This window comes from Ixodes scapularis, unplaced genomic scaffold (assembly GCF_016920785.2).
Source record: "Ixodes scapularis isolate PalLabHiFi unplaced genomic scaffold, ASM1692078v2 PGA_scaffold5__190_contigs__length_132052651, whole genome shotgun sequence".
Classification (NCBI taxonomy): Eukaryota; Metazoa; Arthropoda; class Arachnida; order Ixodida; family Ixodidae; genus Ixodes; species Ixodes scapularis.
In genome coordinates, this window is record NW_024609880.1 from 19,959,146 (window position 1) to 19,976,100 (window position 16,955).

Consider the following 16,955-nt stretch of genomic DNA (forward strand, 5'->3'; position numbering starts at 1 on the left):
GGTGCAATGCCACTGGTTGCACTTTTGTATCGCACTTCAGATGGGTTGATTTGCCCGAAGTACCTGGAAAATAATAAGAATGATAGAATAAATTAATGTGCCATAAACCAGGGCTGGGCAGACACACTCCAAAAAGTATTCGGGAACACTTAGATGCATCTGCTTTAAGGCCAAAAATACAGATACTGAGATGCATTGTCTTTTATGCAATGGTATATCCCCGAGACACTTCTGCGAAACTGGTGAAAAAGTATTCAGGAATACAGATACAATGTGTAGTTGTATCTGTATTGTAGAGGGTGTAGTTCGTGGGGAATATGTACGGTCAGTGGCGTTCCAACTTGTTTTCGAGTCAGGAAGGGGGGGGGGGGGGGGGGCGGGGGAGTGCTCTTGGTATCCCTTGGGCGCCGCCGGCCAGTCTTTAACCTGCCCTAACGTGACCTAGCTAGGCACCAAGCCCAATTTCACAATACATGCAGTACAAACTAAAAAAACAAAAAAAAAAAACAGTGCAGGATAGTTGGTTGCTTACCTACCCAGAAAGGGCATCGGGATTATGGTAGCGACTGTGCTACAAGCAGAGCCTCTCGCCTGTGCAGTAGAGATGAAAGTCATTAGTACACGTTATCTAAGCAAGCACTTAGCCTAATTTCACAATATATGCTTAACAATCTGACAAGAAAACAAAAATCAGCAGGCTAGTTGATCGCTTACCTTGCCAGACGGTGCCTCGAGACTATGGCGACATCTGTGCTAGCAGCAGAGCTTCACTCCTGTGCGTTAGAGATTCGAGTCATGAGTACACGTGATCTAACCAAGCATCTTATGTTATCTCACACTTCACAGGTGCCTGAGATGACTTGCATACTACAAGCACAAGGAGACACTCGCGTTTTTGAACCATTAACACTGCGACACTTAATTGTTGCTGTAGTGTGACAAAGTGTATGCTTCACAAATGAAAAATGCAATAAAACGTGTAGTCTAATTTTACAAATTTTGCCCAAGAAAGAGTCTGACAAGTAGGGTACCAACATGATAATTCAAAGTTAGCCAAACTCGAGCTTCGCAAAAGTTAGCATCCGCGGGTACAGCCACTACACATGTTTCCGAATAGAGCTCTCAAAGTAACGCCAAACTGAGCACCACACACACCGAAGCTGGTGAATGCTGTCCTAGAGTTCCTGCATAGGCTCTCTACGGGAGTCAGAGTTGCGCGTCTGTTATCCACACGCTGACACGCCGCTATTCGCCTAGATCCGATCATGTGAGGAGCAAAATCCACATACACTGATGGAAAGCCGCCGATACGGCCGCTTCGCCGATGCAATCTCCTCAGCGTACGTTCCCCTGCTTTTGTCTCCTCCTCCTTTCCTGTTTTTCAGGAAAGGAGAAGGAGCACGTTGCTATTCGCCCAATCCAGTGAGATGAGGAGCAGAATTTCGTCCCTTGCAGGAAAGCCGGTGCTCCGGGGTGAACGCGCAGCTCTGGCTCAGGGTTGGCAGGTTGGGCTATAAACAGCCCAATTGGGCTACTCAGTTTTGTAATAGGCAGGAAACTCTAGTGGTTGGCTATTAAGCTATTTCATACCCGATATTCAACAATGTTCAAAGCCTTAAACATGATATTTCTGCGCCGGGTAGAGAAAAACAATCAACTCAAGAGGTTAGGAAAGGAAAATATCCAAATCACAAGCGTGCAAGTACAATATGTGGACCCTCATTGGTGTTGGTTGCGCAGGTGCAATATCGTTTTTCCGAAGTTTTTTGACACGATTTAATACCGCAGGCAGGGGTGGAGGCACGTGTTTCTAGAAGGAGGGAGGAAGAGGAGTGGGGGCAGCTTAACAGATGTTTGAGAACCCCTTTCTTTCGCTGCACTAAAATATACATGGGGACGCTTTATCCTCCTATTGCCTTCTTCTGTAAATAATTGTCTTATGTCATGTATCATGTTACCCGTGTTCCAAAGAAATGTAAATACCTTGTATGAAATTTTATGTGTTGGGCTATTTTTATAGCCCGACAATTGGCTATTCTTGGGCACAACATCAGGAAATTTTGACGGGTTAATCTGCAAATACCTGGCAACCCTGCTCTGGCTACCGCAGGGGGCCTACGCAGGAACTCCATGCTGCCCTAGAGTTCCTGCAGAGGCAGCCTACGGGAGTCAGGAGTTGCGCGTTCATCCTAGTAGCTCCGACTTTCCTGCACTTCAAGTCTGCTCCTCACGTGACTGAATTCGGGGAATAGCGGCCGCCGCGCTCTACCTCCTCATTTCCTGGAAAGCAGGACAGGAGGAGGCAAAAGCGGGGGTATGCACACCGAGGCGCTTGCACCGTCGGCGAAGCCGCCGTACCGGTGGCTTTCTTGCGCGGCATTTGGAGTGCTCCTCACGTGATCGGATATCGGCAAATAGCGGCGCGGCGGCACGTGGAAACCAGACGCGCAACCCTGGCTGGAGCCTATAATCTCAATGCTGCACTGGAGTACCAGTTCCTGTATAGGCTCCCTACGGGAGCCAGAGTTGCGCGTCTATTTTCTACGTGCCGCCGCGCCGCTATTTGCCGAGATCCGACCACGTACCGTGCAAGAAAGTAACGTTGCACGCGCCCCGCCGTACGCACCCCTGCTTTTGAGCGCGCCGCGCGCCTCGTCGGTTCGAGAGTCAATGGTGCCAGTACCCTCTCCCTCTTCGTAGTGGCCGAGCAGGGAGGGAATATGGTTTCGTTGTGTCGACCTCGGGGGCGGAAGATCACGCACGATGGGGACAAAGGCGAGTTTGGGGGAGCAGCATCTAGGTCACAGCGCCTCAATGGTTGAACAGGATGTAGCTGACGTTTGGGGTGTGGAACGGGTAAGAGAGGCCTTGCGCGCGCGTTGTTTTCTCGACACTTAGCCTAGTGTCGAGGTGGCAGCCTCGACACTAGGCTAAGAGCTCTTGGCTCGCCAAGAGGTCCAAAAGTCGCGTGAGGAGCTGGATCAACATGCCGTGCAGGAAAGACGGCGCTACGAAGATGAACGCGCAACTCTGACTCCCGTAGGGAACCTATAAAAGAACTGCCTTGTCCCGAAGCGCCACCTATAGTTCCATCATCCCCACTGAAAATCGCATTGCATAACCATACGTGCGAGCGAAGCCGGTAACAAGCGCGAGCATGTTGCTCTGCAATCGAACTACGTTTCACCGACAGATCGTTTTATAGATACGCGATGATTCATCGACAGCACAAACTACCTTTTTTCTGTAAGGAGCTGCCTCACACTGTTGCCACGAAGCGGATAGTACGTGTAGGATACACCCGCGACGAAATGTTCCTACAACGCTAAATCCGCGTAACGACTGTCGATGGAACGGTAGTGTCGACGAACGAGAGTCCATGTAACATCTGTCCACAAAAAGTGTTTTTTGGCGAAACGATAGAGACCCGTTGCTCTGAATGACGCCAGCTCTACACGCAAGAATAATGTCTCGAAGCTGCGATGTCGTGCTCGTTTGTACACACAGAGAACCGGGCACCGCCACCGCGCACACATGCCACAAATGCAAAAGCGAAGTAACTCTGACATAAACAGGAGAAAAAGGAAAGCACGTACCCAGCTAGCAGGCCCCATGCCTCCCAAAACGCAGCATCCAACGAGTGCATGTAAACGGCAGACTTACCTTCATCGGGCGGGCACATCTTGGTTTGTGACTGCAGTGCAGTACGTGCCAAGCATCGCTTCGTGAACACGATCCGCTTTGTCCAACCACCTTTTAAAAAAAACACGCAATTCAAAGTAGCGCGAGTGAACAAAGGCGATGTCACTCGCCAGCCGAAGCAAAAGTATGGCCGCCGAAGCACGCCGAGATGGAACGCAGGAGGTGAGGAGGTCAAGTCTCCTAGCAACACGAAGGCCAGATAACGCGCGAAACGCGATCGCTATCGCGATAGGTTGTCAGTCGGATGACGTGTAACCAGTGACTGCTAATCAGGACGCGCGCTCTACTCTATTACCGCGCGCATTTTGTTTGTTTTCTTGCGCTCTCCTGATAGCACTCCCTCTCCCCTTTTTGAAAAAGGAAAGGGGGAAGGGGGGGGGGTGTAATGGTGCACCTGGCAACACCCTCGCCTCGCCCGCCGATTTTTTTGGGAGAGGAGGATTCGCGTGATGGGAGTACGATTACGCTCGCCGGGTGTCTCCAGTCGAAGGGGGGTGTAAGGGTGCGCGATACACCCACATACACCCTTTTTTTCTGAGAGTGTAGTGACGGAGGTTGTCTCGCCTCCGGCCACGACGAGAGAAGGGGAGCAGGAGGAAGTCCCCGCTTCCCGAGAATGGCTTTTGCGTGTCGCAGGAGTCGCTATTGTCCCCCTACAAGATTACAGAAGATTAACCCGTCACTCAAACTTCGTACAAAAGCAGCAGCTTCGGTGGCTGGAACGACTAGGCCATCTTGTCGACGTCAGCCTCGCCATAGCTTTGCTCGTCCTGAGACGACCTACGTCACGATTGCGTTGGATGTCACGTGGTCTCCACTGGGCCTTCTCCGAGTGCTTGCCAAAGTGGGCCGTTTATAACGAAAAATACAGCCACCAGGCTCAAAATACAAACGTGCGATTATCATTTACAGATATTGTGGATCATATTCAACCTATTTCTGAACACGACGGGAATATTTCAAATTTCGTTGAAGTATCCCTTTAACAAAATGGTATGGGCGTCCCTTTCCGGAGGTACATGGGGGTGTCCCAAGCATGCACCAGCAACTTCGAGAGGATGCATGTTCACTGCTATCTTGGAAGCACTTTCCAAGATTAAAGAAAATGAACACAGTTGGCAAAAACTTGAGTCTTAAGGCCCGTTCACACTCTTGCTACCGAGTACGACCGAGAAAGACGAGATCTGTTAAAACTTCATTGTACAAGAGCGAAGGTTCCGCGGGATTTCCGAGGTCAAACGTGCGTAATACCTTTAAGAAAGGCGTGTTTATAACGTTGACAAAAGTTTTTCGAGCCAAGAAAGAAAGGATAATGCACAAGAGAAATAGTAAATATGCCGGACCGCCAAGTTTACACTGCTACCCAATAGATGGCGCCAGTGTGTCCTCTCGTAAGAGGTTTTAAGGAACCCAGTTTTAAGAGGTCGCAAGAGTGAACGGGCCTTTAGAGAACCATGCTGCGAACGGAAAACTTATCAATTCATGCGTTCTTGGCATTCAATACACCGTTCTTCAGGTTGTCGGCAGGCCTCTTCACGATGTATAATTCGTGCATTTCTTTGGTATTTGTTGATTTCTCTGGAAACAGATGCCAGTAGGTATGGGCATATACAATGGTAATTATATTCGTCCATCTGTAAATTTTTTTTGGTTATTTTAATTTAAAGCTCGGAATTTAGTTTTGAAAGAACTTCGTGGTTCCCATGGCGAAGTTGCAAACATTATATTGGTGCGCTCAAAACCAGTCCAAGGTCGGAACTAATGCCAAGGCATCTAAAAAAAATAATGTGACCAGAAACAATGTCATTTATTATGCTGTCAAGCTAGGACTCGCAAATGTTAGCCGAATCGGGTCCACTAATACTCACCCATGTAGGAGGGTATCTTTAGTGCCCATGCTTGTTGGTTAATTAGACCTTAAACATGATTCATTACTACGGAGGACTTGCATTACGAACGAGTTTTCTAGTTAACGGTGGTGTTCCTGTTAACAAACCATTGTATTAGGTGAGTAGAAAATAAGAGTGAAAAAGAGAACTTTGGTCTTTAATGGCAAGTAGGTTCATATGGAACCATTCTCGCTTCAGTGGACGCTCAAGTATGCACGGCACTGAAGGGACTTTCCTTTCAGTCGGCGAAGCGAAGTGCACGGCGAAGCTCGCGCAAGTTAACATCGTAGCACGCCACAAAAGCCAGCTCGCGCGGGAGATGTTAGAAGCTGCTGCCATAGAAGAAAAAGGAGATGGGTGTGTTAGTGCACCTTCAATCACCTTGTTGCGCACCGAAAAACTATTTCTCCGAGGGGGTCAACATCTTGTAAAATAAAACGTAAAACAAAGGGGAAAAGGGGGGAACGAAGTGAATTATGCAGAAGGAGAGGAAGAGGATGAAGAGGAGGTTTATATATAAAAACAGTTGGTAGTCCAGCGATCGGGTGTCTTTCTTTCTATCTCTACCTTTTCCTTAGTTCAGCTGGTTTTTTCATAATGAGTAACCAACTAGCTCAGATTACACCAATCGGTACTACAGGAGCCAGCGAGGGAAAGAGAACGGGTCCTCTTGGTGTCAACGCCTTGCCGCCTGCGTGGCTGTGCCCCGAACCGTGCAGTTTTTGCCGAGGTAAACAATTGGGCCATTTGAAAGTTTTGCGAAAAAAAAAAACATGACTCACTTGCATGCCTTGCTGTAAACAATCCAATGCAGCACTGAAATTTGCGAGTTGCAGATAATGTCACAGGTAGGATAGATAACCTCTACATTCTCAGAGTTCGGTGGACTAAGGGGCTGCCCAAATATTACACAGCAGGATGGCGCCCCGCTACAGAGCACCAGCATATGTCGTACCATAGCCTCCTTTATAGTGACAAAACCTTTCAGATTGCCACGAGAAGCGGTCGCCGAAATGGAAAAGGTGGAGTGGCATACAGCGGAGGAGTCTCACCGCAGCGGACGTGAAACACGAAAAAAGTATGTTTCCGGGTCCTCGCCACTGCAAAAGCTGTGTGCTGACGTCCAGTTTCCCCGAGGAATGGCTCTCTAATACTCTGTGCTACCAAATTCTCACGTTCCAAATCTGTGACCAGGCACTCTATGACTCCGTCGTCGAACTGGCAGGCTTTGTGAGGATAGAGGTGCTATGGTCATACTCTAATCCACTTTGCTCCTTTTTTTTCAGGGGGAGGTCATCTTTTGGTTTGCATTCTAAAAAAAAGGGTTAAACTGCTATGATTAAATTGGTGCAGACAACCATTAGCAAGTTCCGTTTGCTGACGTCAAGGCCTACGCTATTCTTATGAATGCCGATCTTCGCAAAAGAAAACAAGGTAGGGGAAGGGACAAGAGCGGAGGAAAACCGTGCCGTTTGCGTGGTCGATGTAACTACTCATGCTAAAGCTAAAACACTTGTAACTATGGTTTGTTTAAGATAAATCTGTTTGAAAGGGTGTCTTCGCTATGCCAATCTGTAAAGATATTTTTTAAGTTGGAAACCAAGTGAGGATAAGTATCGTCCACTGTCTTCTCAACTTATTTCAATATTTTATTAGGAGTACTTGGCCATGACTTAAAACAAACCAAAAACCAGATTCGGGCTGATGTTCGAAGGCGGTTCTTTCCTGCCAAACTTCAGAAACATATATCTAAGCAAAGATGATAAACAAATTACTATTAGTTTTAGTGTCCCGTCATTTCTGCATGCAAAAGATGTCTATATTAGTACAGCATACGAAAAGTTACAGGATACTTTGTAATGCAGAGATGCATTATTTTGTTACTCAGATGGAAAATTGTAATGATTACAACCTTGTAGTAGGCCTTGTACATGAAGTGTTCCCTCACATGCACACATATGTTAAAGCGAGCTTTTAGCCCTCTCTAAATTCCATCGTGGTTTGTTTTCGTTACAACTAAAAAGGGAGCCCAATAAGACGCGGACGAGAAAGGGAGAAACAAGCCCTCACTACCAACTAGTTTATTCAGAAAAATAGTCTTCCCTTCCTTTCTTGTCCCTGTCTTAATGTACTCTTTTTTTCATTGCAACCACGAAGCAGCTTGCCCAGCAAAGAATTTTATAATGCTTTCTTTGACTGTACTAGACACTCTCAGTAGGTAAGCCCCAGTCTTGCCTAGCACCTAGCTTATGCAGGGTGCTGCAGAACAGGTACAGCGAGACTTGGTATTCTCCCCTCTTTCCTCAGTAGGGACCGTGCCCCTTGTGCTTCAAGTGCTCTCAGTGCACTTACTGATTTATTACTTACGTCCCATTTGAGCCTTAAATTGATAATATTTGAAAAGAAAAAGTAGACAATAGCAGCAGCAGCCTCCCCCGCCCCTCCACTTTCTATCTCTCTCCATGGGAATATTTTAGGCTACTCCTGATGGCTAAAATAATTTTGAATGCAATGGTCTGCATTTTTTTAGTGTCCATCTGTAACCTGATACATCATCAGGGTGTCTACCAACCTGAAATTTTCAGGGAAATCGTCAAAACGTTAGCTTCATCAGAGAAAATGACCACTGAAAGTGGAATGGCGATACGGAACAAAGCATGACGGTTGCGCATGGGCACGACTATGCTGAACAACATCTCCAAATTACGATCCTTCGACCCAGAAGTTGTCAGGAAGTTTTTATCAAAATAGTCAAGGGAAATTCTAGAAAGGTCAAGGAATTTGGAATGAGTAATTTGGTAGACACCCTGATGCGCTGGTTCCACCGTACGAGACACTTCACAATCAAGTGAGAATTGGGGAAAGCGAAATATAGGAAGGCAGCAACGGGCGTCTGCCTCACTTGCCTTCACTCTGCCGCACGGACTTTCCATCTATGACACTGTGGGCACTTAACATGTCCTCGACAATTTTACTTTGCTCCCCTACAACTTTGTCTGACTTCCAGAACTTATTTCTTATCATTGGCTTTTTTTTCCACAGGACCCATTAAAGACTTTCGGGGACCCGACTTCACTTTTCACTGGAAAGCACCCATGGACATCTGGCAGCATGTACGTTGTGTGCGAGGACCTATGAATCGACGTGCTGGACTGTTCAGCAGGAATCTCTCGGGTATTAGCCATGTACTGAGCGTAGAAAGGTCAGTATGGGTCAGGATAGAAAGGTCAAGCCCTTTTTGTGCTTGAGCACCTCATGGGTAAAAAATACTAAGATTTCGGTAAGAGCTGTGAAAGTTGTGACAGCACTGGGAACACATTCCTAGAACAGGGAAAAAGAATGACTAATAACGGTTACTGTTTTATTGTTTTCCATATGTATTTCGTGACTATTCCAGCTATAATACAAAGGTTTGTGTGTTCCATTGTGTATCCAAATTTCGGTTAGATTTTTTTTTTTGTGCATCTGTTAATCTGAGGATCCAAACCATAAAAGAAGAAACTGCATAAAGAAAAAAAAAAGCTTTGAAAAAACAGCAAGTAGGCAATCAAAGCTTTAAGTAAACTTCGCATTTTTTTATTCTAATTTAATTCTCAACACCAAGCAGGCAAATCAAGCCTTCACAAAACTTGTCATTGTAATTTATTTTCGTTCTTGTCTAATAGTTATACCAGTTTTGTGTATTAATATTATTTCTTATGATGTTATTTGTTTAGTTATTTTGATAAAACACCTTTGATAAGCCGAAGCAGGCTTTTGAGCCAATATGTATCACATTAGTTTCTAATAAAGTAATTGTTTTAAATACTTGTGGTTTATTTTGCAGTACCTGCATGGTAGGACTCATGAAGTTGCATTTGCGCAAATGGCAGTGATATGAGCTGAGACAAAACAGATCTCTTTATTGTTAAATTTGAAGGTTCATGCAATTTATATCCACCCACTTGTCCACTCAAAGCAGGCACGAAGCAACAGAACATGCTCGTTCACAACAGCTCTTGCCAATAGTCCAGACATGTGATAAAAAAGATATACAACCTATTGGAAACGATAAGTATAATCAAACTAATAGGAAGTTAAGCTGTTGTGTTTAATGATAAATTTCGAGAGCAGCATTCAGTTCAGCCTCGTGAAGACCATCATCGTTAATTTTTTCATGTTTTATTACATGAAATTGTAAGATATCAGTTCTGCACTTCGAAGTTTACACTTGCAGACAATTGATGTTACCGCTTCTTTTGGGTGGAATCGAAGTTTCCATTTCAACTTTGATACTTTCACACAGTTGATGTTACTACCCTTTTTTTAGGGAAATTCAGGTTCAACATCGCCGGCAGCAAGAAGTCTCCTAACGATCCCAATGCCTCCTTTTGTTCAACAAACTGATACTTGACTAGCGCTGATACACTCCAGACAATTTGAGAGTCAGCACTGACTATCTTTCGGAGATCCGCTCATACACTTCCATGACTATTTTGCGATAGGAGTCGGGGGACTCTTCATAAAAGGAGGGTCCTCACAGCTCGTGTTACAGAGTCACGGGGATTACCAGGAGGAGTCGTGTGACTTTTTTTCTCCGTTTGATAAGAGTCGTTAAAGAGTCGCAGTTTTCTACGTCACCTGGAGTCGCCCATACACTACGATGACTCCAGTGTCATGAGAGTCGCAGGTCTCTTTTTTTAAATAAAAGTCAAATGGCTCTACAAACTGGAGTCGTGGCGGAGTCAAATCTGCGGCGCGGCAATACCCCCCAAAGAGAGTCATAGCGACTCTTTTTTTTAAGAGTGCATGAACCTTTCCACGAGTGCACGGGATTTAATACACCTCGCCAACGCAGCAGTTGGTATAGTGACGCACGTGTCTTGCGTCGCATTAGTCGGTGGTGTTTTCTGGCGGATTGAATTTGGGGCAAAATGTCGTGTGTTTCTCCGGTGTCGAAAGAACAATAGCTGTTTCACACCTGGTGGCTATTCTCTTCAAGTTGTGAGATAGATGGTGGATGTACGGAAAAACGGCAGGCCGACATTTCATTTAGAGAAGTCAAACAGAAAATAAATTGGATAATCAGAATTAAGCAGTCGTTCAACCTGGGAGTCAAGGTTTTCCGGGCAGTGTGGTAGCATGATTTCATGAATGCCGCGCTAAGACAACTTTTCGCAAATTCTTCTGTTTTAATCTTGGAATGTGCCGAATAAAAAGGGAGAAGGCGTTTCTTTGCCCGTGTTGATTACATTCAGCAAGTGTGGCTATGTTCAAATGTGAGCTTCAGGTCAAAGTATTGAAGTACGCTCTTTGCTGGTGAATCATGTGTAAATTTTGGCCATTGAGCTTTATCGACAAAGATATTTCTTATGCATTCCACCACTAGGCAGTGACTTAAATCTGGTTCATCAGGACGTAATACCAGGTGGTCATCAACGTACTTGAAAAAACGTGAAATTTGGCTCATAAGTATGTACTGTGCTATGACACACTCACAATTAAATAGGAAAATGTCACAAAGCACAAGTGCAAGACATGATCCTATGAATATCCCTTTCTTTTGTGCATAGGAAATTTCGTTGAAAGTGACCATTGCGGAGAAAAGGTAGAACCTCAAGAGCTCCAAGAGGGAATCACTCGTAATGCCATACTGCTTTTGAAAAGAAAGTAATCCATTATACTCAATGCAATATACTGAATAAAATATATTTTCGGCATCAAGAGACATACCGAATTGTGCCGTGTTGCTTTTGGTTTTTCATATAAGATATAACAACATCGAAAGTTCGGTATGAGGACAGCGTAATCCAAATCAAGCTTCGAAATTTGACGGAACAAGTAGCTAGACATAGCTCCCTGTCATTCCCTTTTTTTCAGTCACAACTTTGCGAAAGGGGAAACCTCCCTTGTTGGTCTTCACTGTGAAGAGCATTTCCAGTTGTTCATCTCTAAATATGTTATTTCTGAAATTGGGACAAATGTAAATCTTTGCATATTTGTGTACCTTGTGCGTTCACTTTGCTTGGCTTCAAGCCCTGTTTGATTTGAAGGTTTTTGGAATGGAAGCTCCAACCTTTTCAAGGTATAATGCATCGGGGGTCACTACAAAACCATCTTCCTTGACAGACAGAACCGAAATAAAATGATTCCCTCTTAAACATTTGAAGGTTTTAAAAACTTCTAAATTCCGCTCACTAACAAGGACAGCCTTTAAAAATTCATCAACGCGTTCATTGTTGCAAGGGGTCCTGTCTTCGTTTGGCGCTTTGACAGCTATGTCATGGACAAGAGACCACATATTAACAACAACTTTTCAAGAAGGTGAGCAAAACTTCGGATCCTTTTGAACCAATTTTACTTATCAATGCTGGAGGAGAAGCATTTCCCAGCATCATAACAGCTTCTCCTTTCCTCTCTCTGTTCCGATAGTGTAAAGTCGTAAAGTCAGTAAATGTGGTATACATTATCCACCGAAATATTCCGTCATATTGCTCTCTTTGAGTCAGTTTTACGTAAACCCTCTGTCCTGTCCCCTCCTTTTCCTCCTAATCATTTGCGTTCTTCCACATCATGTTTAACCAACCTTCCCACCTGTTAATCTTAATAAAGCTATGAGCCGTATGGTGGATGGTTGGAATATCGAAATATAGATAACAAAAGGGTCCCGGGAACTGTACGCTGTGGGATTCGAGAGGTCACATCAGTACTGGAATATCGAAAGTCACCAGCTAGGGTGAACTGTTCTCAAGGGCTTAAAAAATTACGAATGCATGCATATCTAAAGGGATCTAAATTAAGAGTGGAGAGTTTGCGCATTAGACAACAGTGGGGAACGCGATCAAATTATAATAAGGAGACTAATACGATCAAGTCAGTTTGGGAGCCACAGTTCATAATAGTGCGAAGGTAATCGGTGAATTCAGGTAACAGCGCCTTCTACGAATAACCTTTGCGAAATCCATTCAGATATTTGTTGAAAAGGTTGGGATTTTCAAGATGACACAAATAATAAAAAATAGTGCTCCAAAAAGTTTGACACCACACTGGTTAATGGGCTGCAGCTATAATTACAGACAATTTTGAGACCGATTTAAAACAGGAACGATCGTTCCAAGTTTCCAACCAGCGGGAACGCAACAGGATCAGAATGACTCTTTAAACAAAAGGCAGACTGTGTCGGATAAAATGGCACTGGTGTTTTTTTTAAAGACTTTTGAACATAATTTTTAGGCACCCGACGACGTTGAAACATCTTGGTTATTTATGCGTTTGCTGACGACAAGGCTTACAAATATAATGGGCGACAGGTAGGAATAATTAAGGCAAGCTGCAGATGGAGTGTTGTATTGGTCTTCCTAGTAAATACTGGTCTAAATAATTTGCAGCGCAGAGGGCAAAGCGCACTGCCTTCCCCGCTACATCAGATGTGGTTATTGATTGATAAGATTCCTCTGGTGATATTACATCCATTAGCAAAGAAGGACACAATTCAAATTATTTTAAAGTATTTATAACGCACACTACATTCATAGTTCCTTTCTTTCTTATCCAAATTTAGAATTGTATCCTGAACGCATAAAAATGAATTTGAAATAAACTTTCCTATATATCAAGAGCAGACTTGTACCGTACGCATTACAAGTAATCAGATTACTTGTAATCGATTACTTTTTGGAGTAATTTTGTAATCAGTTGATTACTTTTATTATGCAGTAATCACAAGAGTAATCTGATTACTTTTTGAAGTAATAAAATTACTTGTAACCGTTACAATTTGTCCACGCCCCACCCCCCCTCCCGGCACACGCCTTTTCTTTATGAAATGACAAAAATACTTTTTTTTTTCGAACGGAAAAAAGAAAGATTTTTGCGGAGCTGTATGAAACGAGGTCAATCTCTTTCTATGAACAGTTTCTGTGAAATAACCGTTTTTTTTTTGTTTTTTTTTTTCGAGCTGGGACTGGGAGTGGGAAGCCCCAGGGAAGTCAAAGTGCGTGACAAAGGCCATTCAGGGCGAAGTTTGAGGAAGCAGAATGTAGCTTTGTGAGTCCTTCGTTCAAACTAGCCCCCTCACGCACACACACACAGAAATAAAAAAATGAAAAAAATCCTGCTTAGGGTAACTACTCGCAGCCCGTAGGAGAACCAGAACCGAAGAATGCCTAAAGTGGATGCAAAATATAACAAAGGCAGTTAAAATATTTCCCCATTTCCCCTACGTGGTCTTTGTGACAAGGAATGTTTCGAGTTGAGAAGTGGTCGGGGCGATCTCTTCCGCTAATGGATACTACACATGATCCGTTTCAAATCCTGGAGCTGCTGCTCTTTTGTATAACATGCGAGCTCATCCACATGTGAATAATAAAATGAGCGACGCAAACTTTGAGCGACAACCCTTGCTCAAGCTTAACAAGATCTAGAACCCCCTCCGCTTCCCCCCCTCCCCCCACCCCCCCCCGCTCCCACAGACTCACACACTGGCGAACGCCCAAATCATTCAACGTCTTCAAACAAATTCTATGCTTGTGTCCGCATTATGAAGGTGCAGCGACCGCGAAGAAGGAGCCAGTTTTTCTTCTTCAATACTTGTGCAAATGTGAAATATAGGTTGGAAGTAGTTCATTGGTTATGAGCGCTGAAGACGTGTCTTCACACAATAAAGTAATCGGAAAAGTAACGATTACTTCTTTAAGTAATGTCCAATTACTTTTGCCGTCGAGTAATCAAGTAATCTAATCGAATACTTTTTAACCAAGAGTAATAGTAATTGTAATCGATTACTTTTTTTTAGTAACGTGTACAAGACTGATCAAGAGTATGCCAGAAATATCTGATCATATTCTTCAATGTATTTAAGAATATGCCAGCAAAATAATAACTTATTGCGCATATATGGCAAGATATGCGTACATCTTTTTTTATATTTCAAAATATGCTAAGTTTATGGCCATATAGCTTTCATATACTCAGATATGCACCCAGAAATACACCAGAAATACATTTGACACATTAAAATTATGCAAGAAATATATTCGGTACATATGTGAAAGGTATTCTTATATTATAAGATACATGTTTATATTTATATTTAAATATAAATCCATCCGGGGATTACTTTCGCCATTCTTGTCCAGCTCGCTAACACCTTTGCATTTATTGCATTATAACCATATACAAGCGAAGAATTTCTAAAAGAGTATGATTAAAATCTTCTTAAAATAGTGCTTTTTGTAATAGAAACAGATGCTCGCTAGAAGAATCCCCATTGGCGTTGCCACAATACGGAAGCTGTTGCTGTTGGCCACCCCACTCTCCATGCGCTAGTTCAAATTCGCGATGAGAAATTACTATATAAAGATAATTTCTTGTACTCTGGCATTTTCTTTTTGTCCTAAATTCGTCACTATATCCAAGCACCGATCATCATTTCCTCATCTAAAAAAACAATGCCTCTTAATATAAGCTGTCTTCCTTTTTTTGGTTTTAAACAAAATTATGATTCTTCAAACTGAAAGAAACCCGGAAAATCAAGCGCACGGGTACGTAGCGCCTCTGATGGCAGCCGTTGCGGCACAGCAACGCTGCATTTTGGCGGAGGTCGGCTTTGGGATACAATATTCAAAGTATTCAAAGTTCATTTTCGACAAAAGGCTTTATCCTGGTACGCTCGACGGGAGGAGGAAGGACCCCAGTATGTGAGCCAAAAACAGTCCGCGCCAAGCAAAAAGTACGTCTGGATAACCGCTGACCGACGTTGTTGTGCTGCAACTGCGGGTAGGCGAACTACGTTTACCGTCGATGTCCCTACCTTCACCTGGACCTGCGAGGGGGTGCGCACAGGGACAGCTCGACCACGCCTTGAGGAACGACCTCGCGATATGGAGGACAACCTACGCCGCTCGACATCTCCTGAGATGTCTCTCCGTGAGCATACCTCACCTCGAAGTCCATCGCCATCCTTTCGGCGGTCTCGCCGGCACAGCCTGTCACCTCTCCCTCCTCGTCGGGAAAGCTAAGAGGCAATTCTTGGAGGTAGTGTTGCCGTAGACGGAAGGAGCGAACATCCTCCAAAAATGTCGGAGGGCTCCCACACTATAGCGACGAGACGCATCGGAAAGACGCTTTTGCGACGGTGTCGAATAACATCAGCGTTATCATCGACGGCTGCGACGCGACGTCGCTCATTGACACCGGAGCAGACTATTTCGTTTTGAGAAAGAAGCTCTGTCGACGCCTTCGAAGAATGATGATGACCTGGGATGGCCCTACAAGTTTATCCGCCGCCTGGAGAACCTCTATGAGGTGCTCGCGACGGAAACCGCCCATCAGGACGCCGTCAGTCACGAGCCGAAGTAGTGCACACCATTCGTCCCACGCCCTCTATGGTAAATTGGGCACATGCTTATTTATAGTTCAGACGACCCTGTAGTTTACTGTTGGCTAATATTTTGTTTAGCTCTGTGTTTCTTTAATCAAGGTAGCATCGGGGCGATTCAAATTTAAGGACGGAGAACCGTTCAAAAGTGGTCTCAACAATATTTTCAATTTTTTAGGCTTGTTACCGACTATCCGTCATATTACTTAATTTTTTCATGAACGCACTTTGTTTTGTTTATTGTCCAAAAGCTTTCAGACGAAAAAAAATAATAAATTTTTAGACTCATTTTCTAAAAAAAGAACAAGTCAGACGTGTTTTTTTTAATTATTTTGTAAGAAAAATATTTAAAAAAAACTAATAATGTTTTTTTTTCAATGATTTTATAAACAAATTAAGAAGAAACAGTATTCACATTATTTGTTTATTTTATTTTATAAAAAAAGAAATATAATTTAATATTGTATTAAAAAAAAATTCGGACATCTTTTTTTTTATAATTTTGAAGAGGGTTTTGAAGAATATAAGCTAACATGTTTTTTTTGAAAACGTTGAAAGGGAAAACAGATCTTCTGCAGATTTTGACGTATTTGTAAGAGTTCTAAAAACGATCGTACTTTATTTGCACTTTTTTTTTCTTTTAATCTGGGATTATTTTTATTAGATCCAGAAGACAAAGGCAAATTAAGAAGAACCTTTTGCATTCTCTATCCTGTTTCTTTTTAATAAAACATCCTGATAACACAACGCTCCTCACCGAAGTTGAAAAATGGTTCCAACTCAACATCTGTTCATAAAAAAAAATCTTACATTTATGACAAAACATATAGTTACCTCCGACGTAAAAAAAATATATAATTAAAGTTACGTCCGACGTAACATAAAAGTGCGCTGTGCCTAGCCTAATGTCCGGACGGACCGCTGAAACGAATTAGCATAACCCCCCATCCCCCTCTCTTTATCGCCCGTAAACACTGAAAAGCAATAACATTGTTTCTAGGAGCTGT

At 43.5% G+C, this 16,955-nt stretch overlaps 1 long non-coding RNA gene across 1 annotated transcript; it reads right to left on the reverse strand.

Moving 5' to 3' along the window:
• Window positions 1–549: 549 nt before the first annotated feature.
• LOC121838065 lies at window positions 550–1,248 on the reverse strand. The gene is made up of 3 exons (XR_006078413.1): window positions 1,156–1,248; window positions 715–773; window positions 550–591 (listed from the first exon to the last, which is right to left on the reverse strand). It is a non-coding gene; the product is annotated as an uncharacterized LOC121838065 (long non-coding RNA).
• Window positions 1,249–16,955: the final 15,707 nt, after the last annotated feature.